This window comes from Hibiscus syriacus, unplaced genomic scaffold, assembly GCF_006381635.1.
Source record: "Hibiscus syriacus cultivar Baekdansim isolate YM2019G1 unplaced genomic scaffold, ASM638163v2 tig00111621_pilon, whole genome shotgun sequence".
NCBI lineage: Eukaryota > Viridiplantae > Streptophyta > Magnoliopsida > Malvales > Malvaceae > Hibiscus > Hibiscus syriacus.
The window spans coordinates 2,023,779-2,047,122 of NW_024063138.1; the positions used below are offsets into that span (position 1 = coordinate 2,023,779).

The 23,344-nt window shown below is 35.2% G+C and overlaps 1 pseudogene; it reads left to right on the top strand.

The window, feature by feature from the left end:
• Positions 1-13,901: 13,901 nt before the first annotated feature.
• Positions 13,902-15,057, top strand: LOC120166034 (annotated as a pseudogene).
• The last annotated feature ends 8,287 nt before the right edge of the window (positions 15,058-23,344 follow it).

Below are 23,344 nucleotides of genomic sequence, written 5' to 3' on the forward strand. Positions count from 1 at the left end.
TTACTAACTTCGTTTTCCTTTTTCCTCGTTAGTGGCCTCTTACTAGACTCTCCTCCCTCAAGCATTCCACTCTTAACTGCCATTTCAATCATTTCTCCCACCGTAACTACATCAGAAAAACTTCGATAAGGATTGCCGATAAGATGCGAGAAAAAATGAGCCCTTAAGGTATTGACAAAAAGTATATTTGTTTCCTCCTCTTCCAATGGTGGATGGACTTGCACCGCTACATCTCTCCATCTTTGAGCATACTTTCTAAAACTCTCGTTAGACTTCTTTTCCATTCCTTGAAACATCATCCTGTTGGGCCTAACATCTTTCACATGTTTGTATTGCTCAAGAAAGGACTTGGCTAAGTCTTTCCACGATTTAATATTAGCTCTACTCAGCTGCTAATACTCAGCTGGTTATACCACCGGATTGCCGAACCAGTTAAGCTTTCCTGAAAGCAATGTACCAACAATTGATCGTCCCCTATGTATCCGGTCATCTTCCTACAGAACATCGTGATATGCGTAGAGGGACACCTGGTACCATCAAACTTCTTAAAGTCATGAACCTTGAACTTTAGAGGCAAAACTAAATCCGAAACTAGACTTAATTCTTTGTGTCGAATCCATAGACACTGGTATCTTCCTTCATGGCTCTGATTTCTCTTTCTAACTGTTTCTATTTCTCTTCCAGCAGATTATTTTGGTCCTTCTTGGCTTCTTCATCAAGGTTCAGAACTTGATGATATTGATGTTCTTCTTGATACGAACCAGATCCAGGCTGTATGTTAACAGAAGCACCGATTGGATTAATGTGCACCTTCCCGACATGAACAGGTGTCACTTGAACGTTCTGAGATTGTTCTGGGGTGAACCCTGGATAATAAAGTGGGTCCTCAGTTACAGCTCCTGGCACAGGGCTCTTCCCATATTCTAGATTTCTTCCTTCCAACATACTCGCAAACTTGGTAAACATCTCCTTCTGGGCATTCATTATATCTTCTTGCATTTTATTCATATTCTCTTGTAACTCCAGCTGAGTTTTCTCAAGTTGAGCAATTTTATCATCCATGACCTTCTTTCGGGTATTATAGGGATGCTTGGAAGTTCCCATTATTACTCTGTCACACAGTCCTTTTATTAATGTTGATGTTTATTAATGAATTTGAAATATATGATTATGAATGAATAAAATCAATGCAAAAATTTAAATGCATTAAAAATGTATATGCAAAATGCAGGGTGCTGATCCTATAACGACTCCTTAGAACAACTCTTTATATTAGAACGACGTTCAATTACAAAGTTGGAACATATCACAAATAAATCTTCACCATCTCTCCTATTTGTTGTACATGTGCTAGCAGCTCCACAATCTTCTGGTTTTTTTCAGCCTCGGGATCCAGTTCTTCAGTCACATCAGAAGCTTCCTCAGATAGAATGACTATATATTGAGCTATTCTCCGCGCGTGTCCTAGGTAACAAGCAATAAGGTCCTCTCTTTGCTTAACTCTCGCCTGAGCTCGCTTGCATCGAAAATGCCACTGTATATCCCCCTCATAAGGAACTATCAATAGCTCACTTGCTTGCCTCTGAAAATTTTGAACCATGGCTTCAAGCTCACTCACTTATTGTTTCAGACTCTCAACTTCCCCATGGCTTGAGCTACCTTCCCTGCTTCGGTATTGTCATAATACAGTCTCTAAACTTTAAACCTTCTACTTCAAGTTCTCATTCTGGGCTTGACTCTCTTGTAACCGCTGCTCTAAAGAATCCTTTTCCTTCGATAAAATCTTAACTTGGTGTCTTCTTTGCTTGAGCTCTTCTTAACTCTCTCCAGCTATTCTTTTGAGGCTCGCCACCTCTTGCCTTAATTCGACAGACTTACTCGAGCTAGAACCTGTCTGAGCTTTTACCATTAGCTGATAAGTTGACTGAAGATCGTCAAAGTCTAGCCGAAGTTGCTTCTCCACTTGTTCAATTCGATCTGATCTACTCTTCTGAATGTCAATCTCCAATCCCTTTTGATACACTTCATCTTCCAGCTTCTGCAAAGTCATTCTCCATTGTCTATGATATGCTTCGAAATCGCGCTTAGCTAACTCTAATAGAGATGGCACCATTCTCAACTGTTCTTCCACAGGCTGAATGTTTTCAGGATTCACCATCGGGATGTTATCGTTTACTCGACCGCTTCTCCACTGCTCGTACTCTTGAGATAACTCAAGATCATAGGTGAACAGATTTACATGACGAGTTTGCTTCCAGGCCTCAGCAACCCCTTTAACTTTACCCTTATACTGATCTCCTTTGAATGCAAAATCTGACCCTACCAAGTCCCATATGGCTGGAATGAACTGCCTTGACCCATACTGTCTGGAAACTAGTAGTGGTGTATACCCAACAGAACCCCATATACCGAGCAAAGGAACCCAATCTCGTTCTCCACATCGGTAAAGTATATCCGAAGAGACATTCCACAAAGCTCACCACAAAATATCACCGTCCCTGATATCCTTGAAGATGACCATCCATTTTTCTTCAGTGAAGCCCCCAGGCCATTCTTTAGAAAGAAAATCCTTCAAAGGCGAAACCCCATCTAGAAATACTCGTCCTGGTACCCTTTCAACATGTTTGAAATGACTTAGAATCTACACAAGCAACAAAGGTGCACACCCTATAAAGCGTCATTCTCCTTCGCGCCTACAAGAACTCAAAGACTGAAACGTCTCAGATAGAATGGTTAGAACAGGATCCACATACTTGTCTAATCTTTCAAACAGGTCAACGACTGATACGTCTACATATTCTAACACCTTTGGAAAAATAACGAGCCCATAAATCCCTAAAGCAAACAAGTCAAGCTTCTTTCTCTTATCAGGGTGATGATCAATTACTTCTTTCAAAGTAGCCCAAGAGATACACTCACTGTCTCCCTTCTTCTTAATGTTTCTAACTACCCAATCTTCACTCATTCCGGTCATCAATAGTAATTTCTTCTTAAATGAAGGAGTGACTGGCAGCTTGGCATATACTCTATCCATCTGGGACCTAGAACAACGGATCAAAGCTTGATACTCCTCTATTGTTGGTGTCAGATCCACCCTACCAAATGTGAAACAGCTATAAGCCGGATTCCAGAACTGCGCCAATGCTCTAAACAAATTTCGGTCAATAGGAACATCCAGAAGATAAGGTATATCGCCGTACAACTGATAAAACATCTCCTTATCGGCTGCTTTCCATCTTCCCCACACATCTCTTAGCTCACTCAGATCATTCTGACGTACATTGATGTGAGTATAATCAAATAACTCCGACATGTATCCAGGCATCACACTATCCCCGTTGGTCAATTGGGACTGTTCCGACCACCTCAGAATATTTGCATTGTCCTCAACCTCTCTCTGAATCATTCGTTCCATATTACTGGCCTTCTATTTGGACATCGATCCTAAATCAACACCATGTAATGGACATTGCAATACAAAATAGAAAAGAAATAAAGCAAAGACAACAAAAGATCAGTTAGTAAACATAAAGCTATTAAGTCGGGATAATAATTTGTTCAAGAATCCTACCCACACATACTAGCTACCCAATCATGCTTTATCAGATCCTACCCAACATGATATCTACCCCCATGCTTTGTTATTCACAAAAAGAAATCCTAACCGTATGATATCTAATTCTCACGCTTGTTCAAAAAATAAACCTAACCACATGATATCTAGTTCGCATGCATTTATTCAAAAAACGAAAATAAATAACTCAAAAAAGATTTTCCTTGTGTACCCTCCTCACGGGATTCTTAAGGTCTGGGTTAGGATCCACCTAAGTTCAGGCTCTATGTTCACTATATGCTGGGTTTGGTTCTAAAGTAATAGGTTCTCGAATTGTCCTTATCGGTGCCCCCTTGGGCTGCCGAACCCTCAATCTTGGCCCATTACAGGCTTTAGGGGATCGAGTTCAATTTCGAGGGAACACACCTCCTTATGTCCATGCGGAGGTGATTACCATCACGAGGACCATAAGGCGTGAGCTCCAGGAGCGATCCACTATCCCATGAGGAGGTGAAAACCACACGAGGGCATAGTCCCTCACTCTTACTTAAATAGGATGGAGCGGGGTTTTATCTTATGTCATGAAAATGAAGTTGTGTAGTGTGTGAGGAAAAGCGGAAAAACACACACAATAAAAACAGTCAAAATTTCCTAAATTCACATAATTAATCTGGAATCATTAGCAAACAAATCAGTACAACTATTTAATTGTTAATCGAATTAAATCAAAATACAAACAAAACTTATTAAAAATCAAATAAGCGATCAAAAATTAAATTAAAACGAATTTATAATTTTCAATTGCAAAGACAATTAATTAATCGACTACCGGCCTGACTCTCTAAAACTGTCCCCAGCAGAGTCGCCAAGATGTCGAAATGGTTTTTTCCTTAAATGTGAAATTTTGAAAACCATATTAATTTTTAACTTACCTCTTTCAACTGATTTTTAATTTAAAAACAATTGCGATTTAAAAAACTCTCGTTTCGAAAAATTTTGGATTTCCTTTACGATCGAAAAAAATATGATTCAAAGAGTCGCCACCAATCTTTGATTAGGGTGTGATTGGGCACCCAAAAATGTTTGTTATTTTAAATAAAAATTAATTTTAATCAAGACAAAAAATTAAGGTCTGTGTTACCAAAATCTGAGTTCGGGAGTCAGTTACGTGCAGGGAAGGATTAGCACCCCCACAACGCCCTAAAACGGTACCTAGTTGATTAATTAATGTCTTTGCAATGAACTTTACACATTCGAATTTAATTTGATTTTTGATCTCATAAAACAAAGATGTAAATTTAAAAACATTCAAAAGCACTCCAATAAATTAAATTAAAATTACCGAGTTATTTTAGAAAGATAGAATGTTCGATTATTTACAAATATCGAGACCAATCTTAAAAGTTATAACAACCTTTTCTTGATAAATTAAAATAGCCTAACATTTCTTTTTCTTCCATTCCCAAATTTTAAAGTGATGGATCAATTTTTAGGCGTCAGTGATATGATACACTTTTATTTTAAAATCGTTAAAAGCAGACCTCGAATGCATTATGACAACCCACTTAAAGCGATTTTAAATTAAAAGGGTATTACCCTTAATCCAATTATGTAATAATGTCGAGTTATGCACATGAGGATATCATACATATTATGCAACATGATGTTAAAGAAAAACCTATGTCGAAACGAACATACAAATAAACGAATGCAAACACCTAAAAACCTATCACATTATGAAATTAATTATTCAATATGACTAAATGCCAAAAGAACCTAGGATTACAAATTTTCAAGGAAATTAGTGATTTTTTCGAATATTTCAAGATTATTAAGTCTATCATATTCATATTTACATGCAGCAAGTGTTCTCATTCTAAATTAATTAACAACTTCAACTAATACTTATCTCGTTAAAAGAAACAATTACTTAAATTAGAGTGCACTTACACGACATATGGATACATACAATAAGAACTCATTCATAAAAATAAAAAACTTACTGCTAATAACTCAAGCTTAAATTTAAATATTGCCATAAAGGACGAAAATAGCAAAACACTAAAATTTTTAACCAAAATACAAGTAGATTAATACATTAATCAAGTCTACCATATGATTAAATTATAAAGTAACTAAAAGTCACGAGCTAAACACGGAAACAAACAAAAATGAAAAATAACATAAGTTGAGCACCAAAATAAAATGTGCATAAATAAAGGAACCAAATTAAAAGAGCAGAAAAGGTTGACTCAAGGACCAAAATAGAATAAGTTAAAAACCACTGGACCTCACACGAGATTACCCCCCCACAGACTCAGGAATGACGTCGTTCTACACCCCAAAGGAACGACGCCGTTTTAGCGTTCTAATATATGGGATTTTAGGGGTAAAAATTTCTAACCCTAATTCATTTTTTCTAAGCCTCTCATTCTCCTCTCAGTAGTTTTATCTCATCTCTCTCCCTTCCTCGCTCATTCGAGACCCTAGCAGAACCCAAGGCCTCAGTGGCTACCGTCGCTAACGGCTCCGACGAGGAGCCACACCGGCGTGAAACCTACCCCGAAAACGACTATAAACCCCCAAGCTTCGAATCTCCCACCACAGAAACTTAAAACCCAGGTTAAAACAACCAAGACCCTTACTTTTCACAACTAAAGGCTTTCTCAAACATAGATCTATGGTGGTAAGGCATTTACCTTCGGAAAAACAGCGGCTTTACTCCGATGGACAAGGTTTTGACGCTATCAAGGGTAAGAATCTCCTTTTTTTCTTGAATGCTCTCGGTTTTCTGATGACTCGATCTTTTTTTTGGTTATTGGTCACTGTTTTTGTGTTGGATATTTTTTTGTTTCTGCGTGTATTTCTCTCGTGATGGTTGTTGATAGTTTCTAGTTCACTCTGTAACATCCTCAATATCGGGTTAGTGATCAGATTGTAAAGTTTCAGAATTTGGTGACTAAAGTAGAAGAATGAAATAGTTCAATGATTTATTTGGGAATATTTCCAGAATGTTGTTAGTAATTATTAAAGGAATTAAGGGCAAAGTGGTCATTTATCATAAAAGATATTTTTTTTATCTCTTTAAGAAGAGATAAACACGTGGGAGGGGAAGGAGTATCTGGAAAACTCTTCTTGAGTTTAATTTCAGCTATTTAATTCTTGGATTTATAAGTTGATTTTGATTCTTTGAGTATTATATAAGCTTAAGGAAAGCTTATATAAGCTTTAAACATCAAGAATAGAGAATTAAAAAGGAAATTATATAAAGGGTATAGAAATGGACTTTTGTTATTGAAAGGTTTTTGAAGTTCTAAAGTTGGATTTGACTTGTCAAGGGTCTAATTAAGAAGTTAGAAACAATTGAATGGAATTTGGAACTTGTTAGAAATTGAGTATGATTCTTGAATTTCATAAGAAAGATAGGATTTTGATGTTAAAGATGATTTACATGGATATAAGTTGGTTTAAGTAATGATAGTTGAGTTTAATGACATATTAGAGGCTTAAAATAGAAGAATTAAGGGAAGAGTTGATGATTTTCATGCTAAAATGCAAATTCTGGGCAAGGTGTATCGATGCATATTCAATGTGCATCGATGCACTCTTTAAAGAAGAAACATCGAATGCAATTGGTGCATCGATGCATAAGGAGTGCATCGATGCATCCTCTTAAAATGAAAACATCGAAGGTAATTTGTGTATCGATGCATGGGTAGTGCATCGATGCACATGTTAAAGATTGTATCGATGCACTGTAGACTGCATCGATGCACTTCAAGGGGAAATTGAAATAGACATTTCTTTTAGTCTAAGAAATGATAGATTAGAGTATATCAATTGGATACTGATATGTATCAATATGTGATTATGTAGATATCGAACACGAACAAGTTCCAGAACGATCATCAAGTTAAGATTCGATCGAAAGAAATGAAAAAATCACAAAAGTGGATTGGAACTTAGTAAGGCTCAGGTGAGTGCATATTAATTCTTTTATGGTGCTAAATGGGAACAAGACTTGTGACAAGTCTATTTCCTATGTTGAATGCATGAATATATGATTATATACATATATACATGACATAAATTGTATGTATGCATGATTATATGTGTTAACATGCTTTTGAATGTAATGATATGAGAAGTAGGTGCTATGTGATGTATATATATGAGCCATATGACAGGATATATGTGAACATGAGAAAACAAAGTATAAGATATAAGCTATGTAATCTTATGAGAATATGAAAAGAAGCTATGTGACTACATGTATCTGTGAAAGAAGCTATGAGCTTATATGACGTGATATGAAAGTGTACATGTGAATATGTGACATGATAGATTGCTAATGCCCATGTTATGTGTAAAGAGAGCTTGAGGTATAGTTGGCATGCCAAGAGTCGAGGGTTCTATGTGGTCATTCGGAACATATATGTATTCTTTGAAACATTTACAGGGTCTTATAAGACACATATGTGATCCATTAAAATATGTATATGGTTTTTAAGGAGTGGTCCTTCGGGACAAATACAGTACATAGGTTCTTTGGGACAAATCTCATAGCCCCTAGTGGGACCCCCATACGAGCTGTGGTGACAGCATAGTCCACAACCTCAATAGACTCACATATCTACAGTTCTCACATATGTACATGGTCCTTCTGGTTATTGGTTCGTCGTTGATCTTTTGTTTTTATATTTTCTCACTGATGGTGGTCGACCTTTGTGTTCTCGATGATGATATATATTTTTTTCATTTCTATGCTTTTGTGGCCTTCGACCATCGCTGCCAAGAGTCTTCCCCAGACGAAAATTTCAACGACAGGTAAACTTACTGTTCTCTCACCGTTTCCTACTGATTTCTCTTAAGACTTCACCTCTAACTTACGGATGATAGCTACTCAAGGAAACCTAACGCCCCAACTAAACGCTAAGTGATGGCTACAATACAAATAAAGAGAAGAATTAAACAAGGTAATGTAACTAACAAGTCTTTCCAGTATTTTCACTTGTTTAGAAATAAAAATACTCATAAAAATTACTAGAAATTGAAATAAAAAGAGAATATACCAAAAGAATTGCTCCTTGCTTGTTATTGCTTTCCTGAAAAACAACAATCCAACCTCTGTTGCAATGCTTGATCTTTTAATATGGAAAATGATGTTTACACTGTTTTTTATGTTCTATCGTGTGAAAAAAAATGGTTTATCCTTCTTCCCCTAATGCTCTCTGATGCTCGATCGTTTTCTTTTCCTTTTGTCCCCCTCTTTTTCAGTGGTTAATCCCATTAAAAACTGACCCCCACCTCCTTTACAGTTTCTTTCTGATAGATTAAGAAAACTAAAATCCTTTTTTGTTAACTCCCGATAACTGCTTTTAGTTTTCCAGGGAGTATTCACGTGGGCTTGAGTTGGGCCTTTAATTGCTCTGCTTCGGGTCTGCTCTGACTTGGCCTCGGACAAATCAAGTATCTACAGACTAGATTGGTTTGGTCTTACTAAATCGATTCCAGAAGCCTCATGGATCAGCGAAGGAGCCCCACGCATATTGTCGACGTGTTGCGGCACGTGCGGCAACGACGAGGGTTGTTTTGATCGGTTGATTCTTCCCTAAACAACTATGCACTCTAATTTAGCAAAAATCAATCCAATTTCACAATAGCACTCGTCAAACTCGACGGAAAATGATTCGAAACTTACCCTTAATGACGGTCGGTGGCGACGCATCGACAAGGGCCACTGACCAACAAGGAGTGAAACCGACCGGGTTTCAGTCATACAACGCTGACAAGCTACTGAAAATGATGTTGAAGCAAGCCGATGGTTTGATTGGCGGTAATCAAAGGAAAAAGGTGGTGCGATTTAGGGATTTTTTTTCGGGGCTTCCTCGGCTTAATCGCGACAATCGATGGCTATTTTCGGTGAGTGGATAAGGTGGTTTTGGTCTGAGTGTGGTGGCAGTTCAAATGGAGGTGGCAACAGCGGCTATATTGGTCAGATAATGGGGAATTTAGGGTAGAGAGGGCTGACGGGGGAATTAGGGATTAGGTTTTCAATTTTAGGATTTTGGGCTGATGGGAGGTGCTAATTCGGTCTGACTGGGCCACTTCGGTCTGACTAGACCGATTCTAGAAGCCTCCTTGACCGACGAAGGAGCCCCACATGCATTGTTGGCGAGTGGCGATACGTACGGCGACGGCAAGGGTCGTTTTGACTGGTCGATTCTTACCTGAACAACTATGCACTCAAATTTAGCAAAAAATTAATCCAATTTCGCAATAACACTCGCTAAACTCGACGAAAAATTATTCGAAACTTACCCCTAACGACGATCGGCAGCGACGCGTCGACAAGGAGTGAAACTGATCAGGTTTCTGTCACACGACGTCGGCAAAGCTACTAGAAACGATGGTAAAACAAGCCGATAGCTAGATCATCGGTAATAGAAGGAAAAAAGAAGGCGCAATTTGGGGATTTTTTTACGGGCTTCCTCGGTTTAATCACGACAATCGGTGACCATTCTCGGTGAGGGGATAAGGGTGTTTTGGTCGAAGTGTGTAGCGATTCAAATGGAGGTGGCAGCGGCGGCTTTGGTGGTTGGATGGTGAGGAATTCGAGGTGAAGAGGGTCGACGGGGGTATTAGTGATTACGTTTTCAATTTAGGGATTTTGGGATTTAAATCCCGAGCCTTAAGAGTTAACATTTATATTTACCTAAAAAATAAACAATAGTGCCTAGCCTAAATGGCTAAAGCATGGGTAGCCTTACCAATGGTTAGGGGTTTGAATCTTTGCAACCACCTAACCTATTTCTTTATTTTTTTTAAAATGGATAAATTAGGGGCTAGGTCCTTGAATTTCTTGAAATTTTATAAAACATACTATAAGTTCTAGAAACTTACAATTTGGTCCCCAAATTTCATTAAATTAAATTTTTAAATTTTAATTTATTATTTTTTTAAAAAAATATGGGGTTCTTACATAATGAATCTGTCGAAATTATTAACAAAAGCTTAAAAAGTATGATATATGCAAGAATTCCAACGACCTCAATGGTAAATGAATTGTTATTTTTTTAAAAAAAAAATGGATAAATTAGGGGCTAGGTCCTTGAATTTCTTGAAATTTTCTAAAACATACTATAAGTTCTAGAAACTTGCAATTTGGTCCCCATATTTCATTAAATTGATTCTTTAAATTTTAATTTATTATTTTTAAAAAAATATGGGGTTGTTACATAATGAATCTGCCGAAGTTATTAACAAAATTTTAAAAGTATGATATATGCAAGAATTCCAACGACCTCAATGGTAAATGAATTGTTATTATTCTTTGAGTTCTCGGGTTCGAGCACCAAAAATGCCATGGGTACGAGCATTCAAGCATTCAATGTCAGATGGTTGAGAGTGATCTTTGAACATATATTACCTTGTACTTACTCAAGAGTGATAAAAAAACATGAGCAATTCGAAAGTTCGGTGAGTAAATTGGAAAAATTAAAAATACAATAAGAGAAATAGAAAAAAGAGTAAAGTTCAATGAGAAGTGTTGTATTTTACCTAAAATAAAATAAAAGAAATAACTCAGCACAAACTGAATCACAACAATACCTTGAAAATGGTTTCACTACGGCTTATTGAAGGACGCCATACAACTTTGATTTTGACTAAGAAACCAAGTTATAATGCAGGTGCAAAGGATTTCAACACAACGATAAAGAGGTTTTCAGGTTTCGATGGTGATGGGAGTGGTAGAGATGAGATTGGATTCGATTTACGAGTAGCAGAGAACTAACAAGGCAACAATCAGAAGGAACATGGATCACCAATCTCAATTCAAAAGGAGATGTCAGCACGAACGACGATCAAAAGAAGTTCTAGCAACAGCGGTAGCGGTGATTCACGAGCACAAGGGCAATTCATTAATGCCTTCATTCATTCCAAAAATATTCAATTCATTAATTCTAAAACGTCCAATGGTTTTCATATTTTTAAAACGTTTCATTTTGGCTTTTTTTTTTATGAGTAGGGTAAAATGCAGGTCATGATCCCCCATAGTTTTCTTGATCGTTTGATTTAATACTCAAGTCATAATTGAGTTTTCTTAATTTTTATTTTTTTACTACTTAATTTATTTTCATCCCCATTTGAATTTTAATTTATGCTTCTTTTCATTTTGTTCACATCTTTCTTTATTTAATTATTTGTTATCGTATTTGAAATTTAGATTGTATTTCGCATGCGGTTCAATTTAAACCCCTAACCCTAAACTCTAATCCTAAACCCCCAAACTCTTATCCTAATCATAAACTTTAAACCACTAACCCCTAAACCCCTATAATATTAAACTCTAATTCCTAACCCTTAACCCCCAAACTCTAACCTTTAACCCCTAACCCCCAATCCCAAGCTCTAAACACGATCTTCTTAGGGGAAAAAAGAAAATTTAAATTAAATGAATATTTTGTTCAAAAATATTCATTTTAATTTTTAAAAAAAAATAAACCTAATATAAAAATTATCATTTTTGGAAATTTCTACTATTTTTCTTAATTTCGAATCGATCAATTATAGTTTAAAAAATATAATGAAAACAAGACTTAATTATAAAATAAGTGCCTAAAGTATATCGCTTTTCACGAATAGGTGCTTACAATATTTTTTGAATGATCCCGGTGTCTAACGTTACCACTTTAGGGTGTCCGGGTTGTAACTGTCGTTAGTTTTCTCCGTTAAGTGACACGTGTCAAATTTTGGTAATTTTTTTAAATTAAAAATATTATTATATTTATAAAAACTCTAATTTCTCTTAAATTACAAAAAAACCCAAAATTCATAAAAATTCTAAATCCTAACCCTAACCTGCTGCCCTTTCCGGCCACGACCACCACTACCAACTTAGTCCTTGTCATCTTCCTATACGCCGCCATAGTTACCGTCGATTGTTCGTCGGAATCACGTGAGATCGCGATTTTTCATCCTAGGTTTCATGGGATATAAAACGTTGATTGGCTGTCAATCGGTCGCGATTTCATAGGAGTATTGATTTTCGGAGGTAGGTGAGGTTGGGTGGAGCTTCGTCGATGGTAAAGGGAAACAGTTGGCATGGGTTTAGAGGCTGAAATGAAGATTTTTAAAGTTTTTGGGCTATTTCAAATTTTTGTGTGTGTTTTTTTTAAATATATAACTTTTAATTTTGAAATTTTAAATAATTTTTTAAATTACTAGAATATGACACGTGTCACTTAACGGAGAAAAATTAACGGCATTACAGTTCGAACACCTAAAGTGATAACGTTTGTAACGTTAGGTATCAAGATCATTCAAAACAAATACTATAGGCACCTATTCGTGAAAAGTGCTATAGTTTGGTCATTTATTTTATAATTAAGCCTAAAAATAATTATAACAATCCATAATTAAAAATACTTATTATTATTATATTATTATTATTATTATTATTATTATTATTATTATCATCATCATTAGGTAAAAAGGTATCAAAGCCCCTTTATTTTGTTTCTAAAAAAACCAATATTGTCCTCGTATTATTTTTCATCTGATGTGGCCGTCAAACTTATAAAATAAATTCAATGTGACTCTTTGACCAACGTTTTCCTTCGTTGACAGTTACGGTAGAGACGTGGTAGTTCACAATGTTGATGTGGCTGTCCACGGTGCTAACGGGAGAGTACACGGTGATTGATGATGTGGCGAATGACATGGTAGATGAGCTAAATTGGCTTTTTGATTTTGTTCGAAGGTCAAATTAGTTTTTTCCAAAAGTTCAAGGGTTTATTTAATTTTTTAAAAAATATATTTTAAATTTTAAATATAACATTAATCAAATATTTAAAAAAATATATAAAAATATTAAATTACTAAAAAAATGGAATATATATATTAAAAATACTAAAACTATTATAAAAAATTGAATGTATATAGGTTATAATTTTTTTAAGTTAAAGAAGTGATGGAACCTTGTTGGGTCATGTGATTCTGGTTCATAATGAGACCCCATTAGAACAGAGAGAATAATAATAATAATCTCTGCAAAGCAAATCGGTCCCACCGGAATTGGCATTCAAAGGAGCTGGCAAAATCCAGAACTGCAAGACGTGCTAAGTAGTAAACTTGCTGCCAGTTGCTTCTTCTTTCTCCAGTACGACTGCAAGTTTTTGCCTTTTCTGCAGCTCCCCAGCGCCGGTTGATGTTGTCTATTAGGCTTTATTTAACTTCTTTTTGCCTTTCCTGCAGCTCCCCAGCGCCGGTTGATGTTGTCTATTAGGCTTTATTTAACTTCTTAAACTGGAAGTGGGTCTCGGTTTTTACAGGGTCGTTGTATTACTAAATGATTTCTTTTTACCTCTGTTTGATGTTAGATGAACTATTGTTCTTGTTCTTCCCTTCCCCCCATTTGCTTGAAGTAAATTTGGTTATTTAGATTGATACAGGTTAAGGCATACTGGGTCTCGTCACCTTGCTGCAATGCCGATGTCTCGAGAAGAATCCGATTACGAAGAGGTTTCTATGCAGCAAAGCTTATTATTCTCTGATAGTCTCAAGGTATTTGAGTTCTTGATATATTGTGCCTGTTTAGTCCTTAGGCTTGCAAGAATTGGATCTTCCTTAAAGTTGAAATCCTTTTTTCATTTCTTGTGTTTGATATCCTGGTCGAAATCTAGCACTTCTAGATTGTATGCTTAGCATTTTGATTGCCAAATTGATTAAAACAGCATTTGAGTTGCATCACTGCCTAATTTGGGTGGTTTCGTGTTATTATTTCAAGTGGTGGGTGTTCATGGAAGTTGCTAATCCCCCATCCAAATCAGTCGAGTGCGATACGCACAGATTTGGCACTTTGCACTGCTAGATGATGCATTTATATCTCATATCTATGGTTTTATCACAGAGTTTCTTTTGTTTTAGGATTTGAAAAATCTGAGAATGCAACTCTACTTGGCAGCCGAGTATTTCGAGCTGTCCTACACAAATGATGACTAAGCAGATGTGACTTGTGAGTCACTAATTCCTCTTAGCTCATTTCTTCCAGAGTGGTTCGAGTTTAATTTACTTCCATCTTCTCCTATTTTTTATTACGAAGAAAGATCGTGTATACGAGAGTGGTAGAAACATTAAAGAATTATGCAATAAAAGCTATCATGAACACAGTAGACCATCTCGGTTCTGTGACACACAAGGTTAACGATTTTATGGAAGAAAAGGTTGTTGAGATTTCTGGAACAGAGCTTCAGGTATCTTGTGTCGAAGAGGTAAAGTTGGATTGTTCTTATTTCATGGTGAGATAACTATGTTTCCAGCCTCTCGTTTCCGATGCTGTAAGCGTAGCACGCTTACACAGTATTGAACTGCAGAGAGTGCAAAATTGCCAAAAATACATTGACCATGAGGGAATTTCCCAACAGTCGTCCATGATTAAATCACCGAAGTACCATAAACGGTACATCTTGCCAGGCAATTACTGTCTTTTTCCTATTTCATAGCAATGACTGGAAAAGGATATTTCGCTGTTTACAAAGTAATATATGTTTAAAATATTTCTTCTTAATAAACAATAGATTTCTTAATCATTAAAATCAAATTTCTTAACCATTGAAATCGTTTAACTCGTGTAATAACTCTTTTCTTAAAAGTGAAATGATGGGTACAAAAAAGGCTGGTAAGGGTTGAAACCTACTATGAGAGACATTAAATCCAAAAAAATCACATAAACTTGAATGCTTATAAAAGTTAAATCATTCATTGTAATTCCTTATATTCGGACTAGCGTTACAGTCAAATTTCGGAGATCGCACTATTGAAAAATTATAAAACTGTAACATTTCAAGGGTCATCACCGGTATGTGCAATGAATCACATCATGAATAGATAATATTAAATCAAAATTCTTATAAAATGAAATGTATGACAACAATATAGTTCAAGTCCCATATAGATAATGTCCGATGGTTCAAACACGTAATAAAACCCAAATCTGATAAAAACATGGAGTATATGAATAATTTGAAAATAGACATACCGTATATAGTAAAATAACACTAGTTGATCCTCCAAAGTACCAGAACATTCCTATCAATCACGAGAATCTGTAAAGGGAAAAGAAACTATGGGGTGAGCTATAGAACTAAGTGTGTTCTCTAAGTGCAATACAATCAACATAGAAGTAAAACATAACATTCGAGCATCACACTATATTCACAAAGTAAACATATCGAACACACAACACATCCTATACAATATATATGCGAACCAATCGATAATTAGATTTATCATTATAACGGATGAACTAGTCGATAATTGGATTTATCATCCTAATGGATGAACCAGTGGGTAATTCACTTACTTTTGTAACGCTATCCTATCCTAATGCAACATACGAAGTGGTATGAATAACAAGTATGTTCATGTAAAAGAGAAATAATCATACCATATTCGATTAATCATGCTCTGTTCATAAGTATAAACATAATTCGGTTTTCGACAATGGCATACATCAGTGAACATAAAACGTGAACATTCAAGTCATATAGATCATTACATTTGCATGGTTAAGCGGTTGTGTTGGAATTGTCCTTAAGCTTGGAACGAATCTCGGCTATTTGTGAAAATTTAGTATTTGTAAAAAATGTTTTGAAGTCGTCATCAACTTTTTGGGTTAGGTAGGTCGAATACTTGAAAATCGTCTTTTAAAAGAGATTTTAAGAAAACATCTTTTTAAAAGATAACACTAGTCTACGTGTAACCAGAAACTCATCTTTTGAAGAAAAAAAAGAGTTCGGAAGTCGATTAAGCGTGAGGAAGGAAAAACACCCCCACAATACCCAAAATTTGTACCTCATCGATTATATGTTATCTCTAATAACGAAAGTCTAAGAATTCAAATATAAATTTAAAGTATGACCCTCTCATTCCAGACACATTCACACAACTTTATTAGCGGAAAATTCTAAGGAGAAAGAAAATATATCCCATTATTTCCAATCAAAGAGAAAATAATCACTAAAATACATTAGGACGAGTATTTCTCTTTCCAACTAAAACAAAAGGAATATAGTAATTTCTCCTAAGAACTAGATATCGAGCAATTGATCAAGCAAAAAATCAAATGAGAATTTAGGCCAATTAATCATAATCACCTATTCAATTAGAAGAGATGAAGAATGTTAAATTTTTTAAAAAGACTGACACCAAGTCCTTAATATGAATTAAACAAATTGTCTCAATAAAAAAACACTTATTTTTCTCTTTTTATCCTGGTCAATTTTAGAGTTAATTGATTTTTAGATTTCACTAGTTGGTTGTTTATTTATTTTAAAATATCGAAATAGGACATCTAGTTACCTTAAGAATTCATTGTCTCATTATGATCGACCTTCTATTTAGTTAATCACTTGTGAATTAACACCTTTGGATGACATGAAGATGCAAATGCATGAAAGGAATAAACACGAAACAAAAAAATGGGTTAGTAGACATAAGATAATCAACGAAATAGTAAGACTATAATCAATGAATATAACCTACCCTCACATGTTGACTACCCATACATGGTTTAATAGATCCTATCCAAACATGATCTCCACCGTCACGCTTTGTTCACAAAATAAATCATAACCTCATGTTATCTAGTTCTCATGATTATTTAGAAAAATAAACCTAATAGCATTCTTTTCTAGTTCTCATCCTTATTCAGATAAATAAACCTTATAACATTCTTTTCTAGTTCTCAGGCTTTATTAGAGAATGTAAAATATATTTATGAAATTATTAAAGCAAGAGTTATAGTTGTTTCCCTTTTCATGTACCTATTTAGGTTTCCCTTCATAGAGTAACTGTTTGGCATGGCTTTAACTAGGGGAGTTCCCACAGTTTATTACATGCAAGGTTTTGGCTCTAGAGGAAAGGATAGTAGAATTGTCCTTGTCGATGCTCCCTTTGGGCGAGCCAGACCCTCAATCCTCACCCATTACAGGCTTAAGCATATCAAGTTCAATTCGTGAGGGCACAATTTCCTATGCTTGACATGGAGAATAAATACGTATGAAGATATAGGACATATGAACCCTGAAAGCTACTTTTTAGGTCTGACACGAAGAATAAATTCTCACGACGACATCGTTCTCGCTCCCACTTAATAAGGGAAAAAGCTCGGGTATAGAGCTTATGTTATGCAAATGCACATGTCGTGTGTGAGGGGAAATTCTCAAACCTTTGACAAACAACTAAGAATAAAAACTCTATTTAAAGCATTCCCAAAACATCTCAATATTTGAAAACCAACAAATGCAAACATCAATATAAAAAAGAACACCTAATGTAATAAAAAACTCGAAGGGAATTAAAATAATCATAAATTAAATAAAACTGAATTCATAATTTCAATATATAAAGACAATATATAATCAACTTAAGGCCTGACTCTCTAATATCCCCAGTGGAGTCGTCAAGTTGTCAGAATTGTCCTTAAGCTTGGAACGAGTCTCGGTTATTTGTGAAAAATCAGTATTTGTAAAAAAATGTTTTGGAGTCGCCATGCACCTTTTGGGTTAGGTAGGTCGAATACTTAAAAATCGTCTTTTAAAAGAGGTTTTAAGAAAACATTTTTTAAAAAGATAACACTAGTCTACATGTAACCATAAACTCATCTTTAGAAAAAAAAAATAGGGTTCGGGATTCAATTACATGTGGGGAAGGATGAGCCCCCACAATGCCTAAAATTGATACCTCATCGATTATGTGTTGTCTCTAATAACGGAAGTCTAAGAATTCAAATATAAATATAAATTATGATTCTCTTATTCCAGACACATTCACACAACTTTATTAGCGAAAAATTCTAAGGAGAAAGAATATATTCAATTACTTCCAATCGAAGAGAAAATAATCACTAAAATACATTAGGACGAGTATTTCTCTTTCCAATTGAAACAAAAGGAATATATTAATTTCTCCTAAGAACTTGATATCGAGCAATTGATCAAGCCAAAAATCAAATAAGAATTTAAGCCAATTAATCACAATCACCTATTAAATTAAAAGAGATAAAGAATGTTCAATTATTTAAACATATTGAGACCAAGTCCTTAATATGAATTAAACAAATTGTCTCGATAAGTTTAAATAAAAAAATATTTATTTTTCTCTTTTTATCCTGATCAATTTTAGGATTAATTGATTTTTAGGTCTTACTAGTAGGGTGTTTATTTATTTTAAAATATCAAAATATGACATCTAGTTACCTTAAGAGAATACTTTCTCAATATTTTAAAATAAAGAATGTCATAACCATTTTTTTTTAAAACAATTAAATATTATTTTAAAAACGATTACGACTTTATTTTGGAAAAATTGGTGATTTTGAACGGATTTGAATAAAATTTAAAAGAGTCGCCATCGACCTTTGGGTTAGGTAGGTCGAATACCTAAAAACGTCTTTTAAAAACAATTTTAAGAAAAATAATTTTATAAGGCAAAAATTTGGTCTACGTTACCAAAGATTCATTTAAAACAGGTTCGGGAGTCGGTTACGTGTGGGGAAGGGTAAACACCCCACAACGCCCAAGATTGGTACTGTGTAGCTTACACATCGTCGTAAATGGTGGAAATTACAATTTGAATATGAAGTAAAAAAAATATGATCTATTTATTGAATATTTGTTAAAATTAAAATAATAGAAATACTTCACTTGGTAAGAAATCTCAAGATTTGCAATCCTCCAACGGGAAAGCTATCTCATCTATTTCTTATCTATAAAGTATATCCTATCTTTGAATTACCACTAAATAATATCGTCATGAGTAGAAAATACAATATGCTTAATTTATGTATCGTTAATAGTAACATAACAACCATTAATACAATAAAAATTATGAAAATAGAATAATAAATAAATTATGATTTATTTATTGAAAATAAAAAATCCTTTTCTCGATAAGAAATCTCGAGATTTGCAATCCTCCGCCGGGAAAGCTACCTCGTCTATTTCTTACTTGTAAAGAATATTTTCTCTTTAAATTAAAAGATAATGACGAAAATTGACATAAAATACATCATATTATACTTTTCCAAAACATACATCACTCATATTAAGATTCAATGAAGAAATAATAATAAAGATTAAAATTTAAATATTAAACAATATGACCATCAAATAAATTAATCAAAAAATAAAAACAATGAAAATAATTTCTATAAGCTTGTAAAAGGAAGAATTTGCATTTTTATTATTCTGTTTGAACGTCGTATCGGATTGTACCACTTCGATCAAGTGATACTTTCCACGCCCGTTCTATAAATATGTTTTCTTGAAAATAAAATCAAATATAATGAAAATAAAATGCAATTGGAAATATAAACATTTACATTAAATTGAATTAAATACATTACTTACATAATGCAAATAACCATAGAATATGTAAAAATACATTCATACATAAATAACTAAAATAAAACTAAGTTAACATTACAAACCAAAATACAAACCAAATAAGCACATATGATAATTTCAGGGACCAAAATACAAATACAGAAATTTAAAGGGCTACAATCGAAGAAACATAAGTTAAATAACTAAACTGAAAATACACAAAAACATGAAGGATAAAAGAAATATTTAAACCAAATGCCAAAACAGTGACTAAAACAGAAGATGCATAAATCTGAGGGCCAAATTCGAACTTTAATAAAAATGTAATAATAAACAGATAAGGACTAAAATATAATGAACGTAAAATAAATAGACATTAATCGAAATTTAACCCAAAATATGATAATAGTGATCAAAATAAAAGTTTCATAAATAAAGGGTATAATGTCTAAACTTTCTGAAATATTAACAATAACCAGTCCAGTGACCAAAATGAAGAAAAACATAAATTACATGTCCAAATTCGAAGATCATAAAACCTACATAATATATAGACTAGTGATGTAAACAAAACAAAATAAAACTATAGGCTCGAAATAAGATTGCATGGACTTCCTTTAGTGACCAGATTACACCCTTACAGAAGCTTGGGGGGACCTAAACTGTTGTTTAGCCATGAATGCTAAAGACACGCGTGCAAGATTACAGAGATAAGAGGACCAAATGGGCTATTAGCCCTTAATCCCATCACTCAGCCTCACTCATGCTTCAAAACGACGCCGCTCGACGTCTGAAATATAACCCTTTTAAGGGTTATTCGGAAACCCTAAAATCATATACTCTCCCCCTCATTTCCTCAGCCGATCTCCCTCTCTCCTTCTCATAACAGAGAGCCGAAAAGGCTCTCAACACTTCTCCTTCTCAACCCCTTTCTCCAGCAAACAGAGAACCCAAAACTCCCCGGCCACCGTGGATCGGTGGCCATGGGGAGTAAACTCATCTCTCTCTCACCCAAAAACCTAAGCGACTCAAAACCACAAAACCCACTGCACCCCAACCCTAACCAACCTAGAAGAGGAGAAGGTTTTACCTTCAGATACGGGGCTAGCTGGGATCGGAGAAGGTCACAACGAGGTTCACGGTGGTGGTTCGAGGAGGAGGTAAAACTTTTCTTTTTTCTTTTTTTCTTCTGTTTTTTTTTTCTGTTTCGAAATCTCTCCCGTTTTTTCTTTTTTCTGTTCTTTTATCTTTGCTTCCTCCTGATTTTTGGTGAGATGATGATGATATCTAGGTAGATAGGATTTGATTTCTCTGATTTGGGTGAATAAAATCCAGATTTTTCGGGATTTTCGGGTGTTATTTTAATGGGTTTTTAGATTTGGGGTAAGCTTAGGCCACTGTTCTTTGATTTGGTTACTGTTTTTACAGGGACCAGTCACTGTTAGATGGATGAATTCCTCACAGCTCCGATGACAGCGGCGGTGAGGGAAGCAGCCAGCTTGAACGGCTGGGAAAATGAAGGTCAAACGGCTGTGGCGGCTGAGTAGGGGATTAGGGTTTGAAACCCTAATCTGTTTTAGGGTTTGAAACCCTAAATTGTTTTAGGGTTTGAAACCCTAATCTGATTTAGGGTTTGAAACCCTAATCTAACGGGTTGCTGGGCTCCGGGATTGGGCCAATTCTGAGTTGGGCTTCGGGTTGTTGGGCTCCGGGATTGGGCCTTTTGGGCTTCGGGTTGTTGGGCTCCGGGATTGGGCCTTTGTAATCTGAATTGGGCTTAGGGATTAGGCCTGCAAAAATTGTAATAATAAATAATAATAAAATAATAAGATAACGATAATAATAATAATAATAATAAAATAACGGAAAAAAAAAAACCCGGACAAAAACGGGTGTCTACAGCTGCCCCTCTTTGCACCTTCTTGTGTTAACAAGAATAGGGCAAAGACGACAAGAAAACACGTTTTTGTCTGGTCCTCCTCCTTTTTGTTTAAAAAAATGGATAATTTTGTTGGTGGGGACGACACTGCTCGTACGCAATGAAGAGGTCTGGTCGTTTAAGGGTGACACAGCTCCTACGTGATGAGGAAATCTGGTCATCTTTAGGAAGGGTGATAACTCGGTTCCTACGTGATGAGGACGGCTGGTTATCCTAATGTTGACACGGCTCTTACGTGATGAAGAGATCTGGTCTGGGGATGACACGGTTCATACTGATGAAACTCTGGCCACCTAAAGGTGATAACACGGTTCCTACGTGATGAGGACGGCTGGTTATCTATGGTTGACACGGCTCATACGTGATGAAGAGATCTGGCCATCTAAAGGTGATAACACGGTTCCTACGTGATGAGGACGGCTGGTTATCTATGGTTGACACGGCTCCTACGTGATGAGGAAGTCCGGTCAGTTGATGTTGATTGATTCATTGCTTCAATAAGTCTTGAAGATCCTGTAAAAATGGTTATATGCCATGATTTCATGTTATCAATATGCTCTAAGAATGATCTAAATGCATGTTTAAAGGGTTATGCTCAGTTCGTCCTGGCATTGAGACTCTTCATACTCTTTAATCGAAACATGCGATATTTACGCATTTATCCATGCCTGGTTACTTTCTTGACCTCTCATTAAATATTCTTTGACTTGGTCCTTCTGATCTACCCCGAGAGAGTTTATCTTGCATCTTTGATTCTTTGGTTATTGATTGATTTTTCAGAGAAAATTCATTCAGAATGGACTCTCCTTGTTACATGCCTTTAAATTGGGACTTCTTTGCTTGGGAACAGTATGATTATGTTGAAACTGATTTTTGATTTAAACCCTCTTTTTCCTCAATGATTTGTTTAATGATTGATGGGAGCGTGCCTTTGCATGTGTTCTCTGGTGAACACCTGTTTCAAAATCCCCATAATCTGACACTTTTCAGAGTAAAGCATAGTAACTGATGTTGTTATTGATTAGTAATTTGGTGAATATATGCGAGGACATTGAATCAAATTCAAAAATTTCACTGAAGATAGATAATGAGAAAGTACAATCTTTTGGGACAAGAAAGCAAGTATATACAAAGAAAAACAATGGACAAATATAGTGAATATCAAATGCTGAGTCCTTCTATTTCTTCACCCCAAATCTTTCTCGAAAGTTGACATGTGTTTCGAAGATTCAGATCGTACAAAGATGTGTGAGCATGAGAGTCTTTCCCTAAACCGTTAGGCTTCCGAGGGAATCCACCATTTCAATTTCTGATTATTCGAGCCGTCCATTACGGATTTTCAACTCGAATCCTCCTTTGGTTTCAAGATGCCCATTTTGGGTTTTCATTTTGAACCCTCCTTTATTTATTTTCTTCTTTTTCATTTTTCATTTTTTTTTTATTTTTCCATCATTTTTTTTTTAA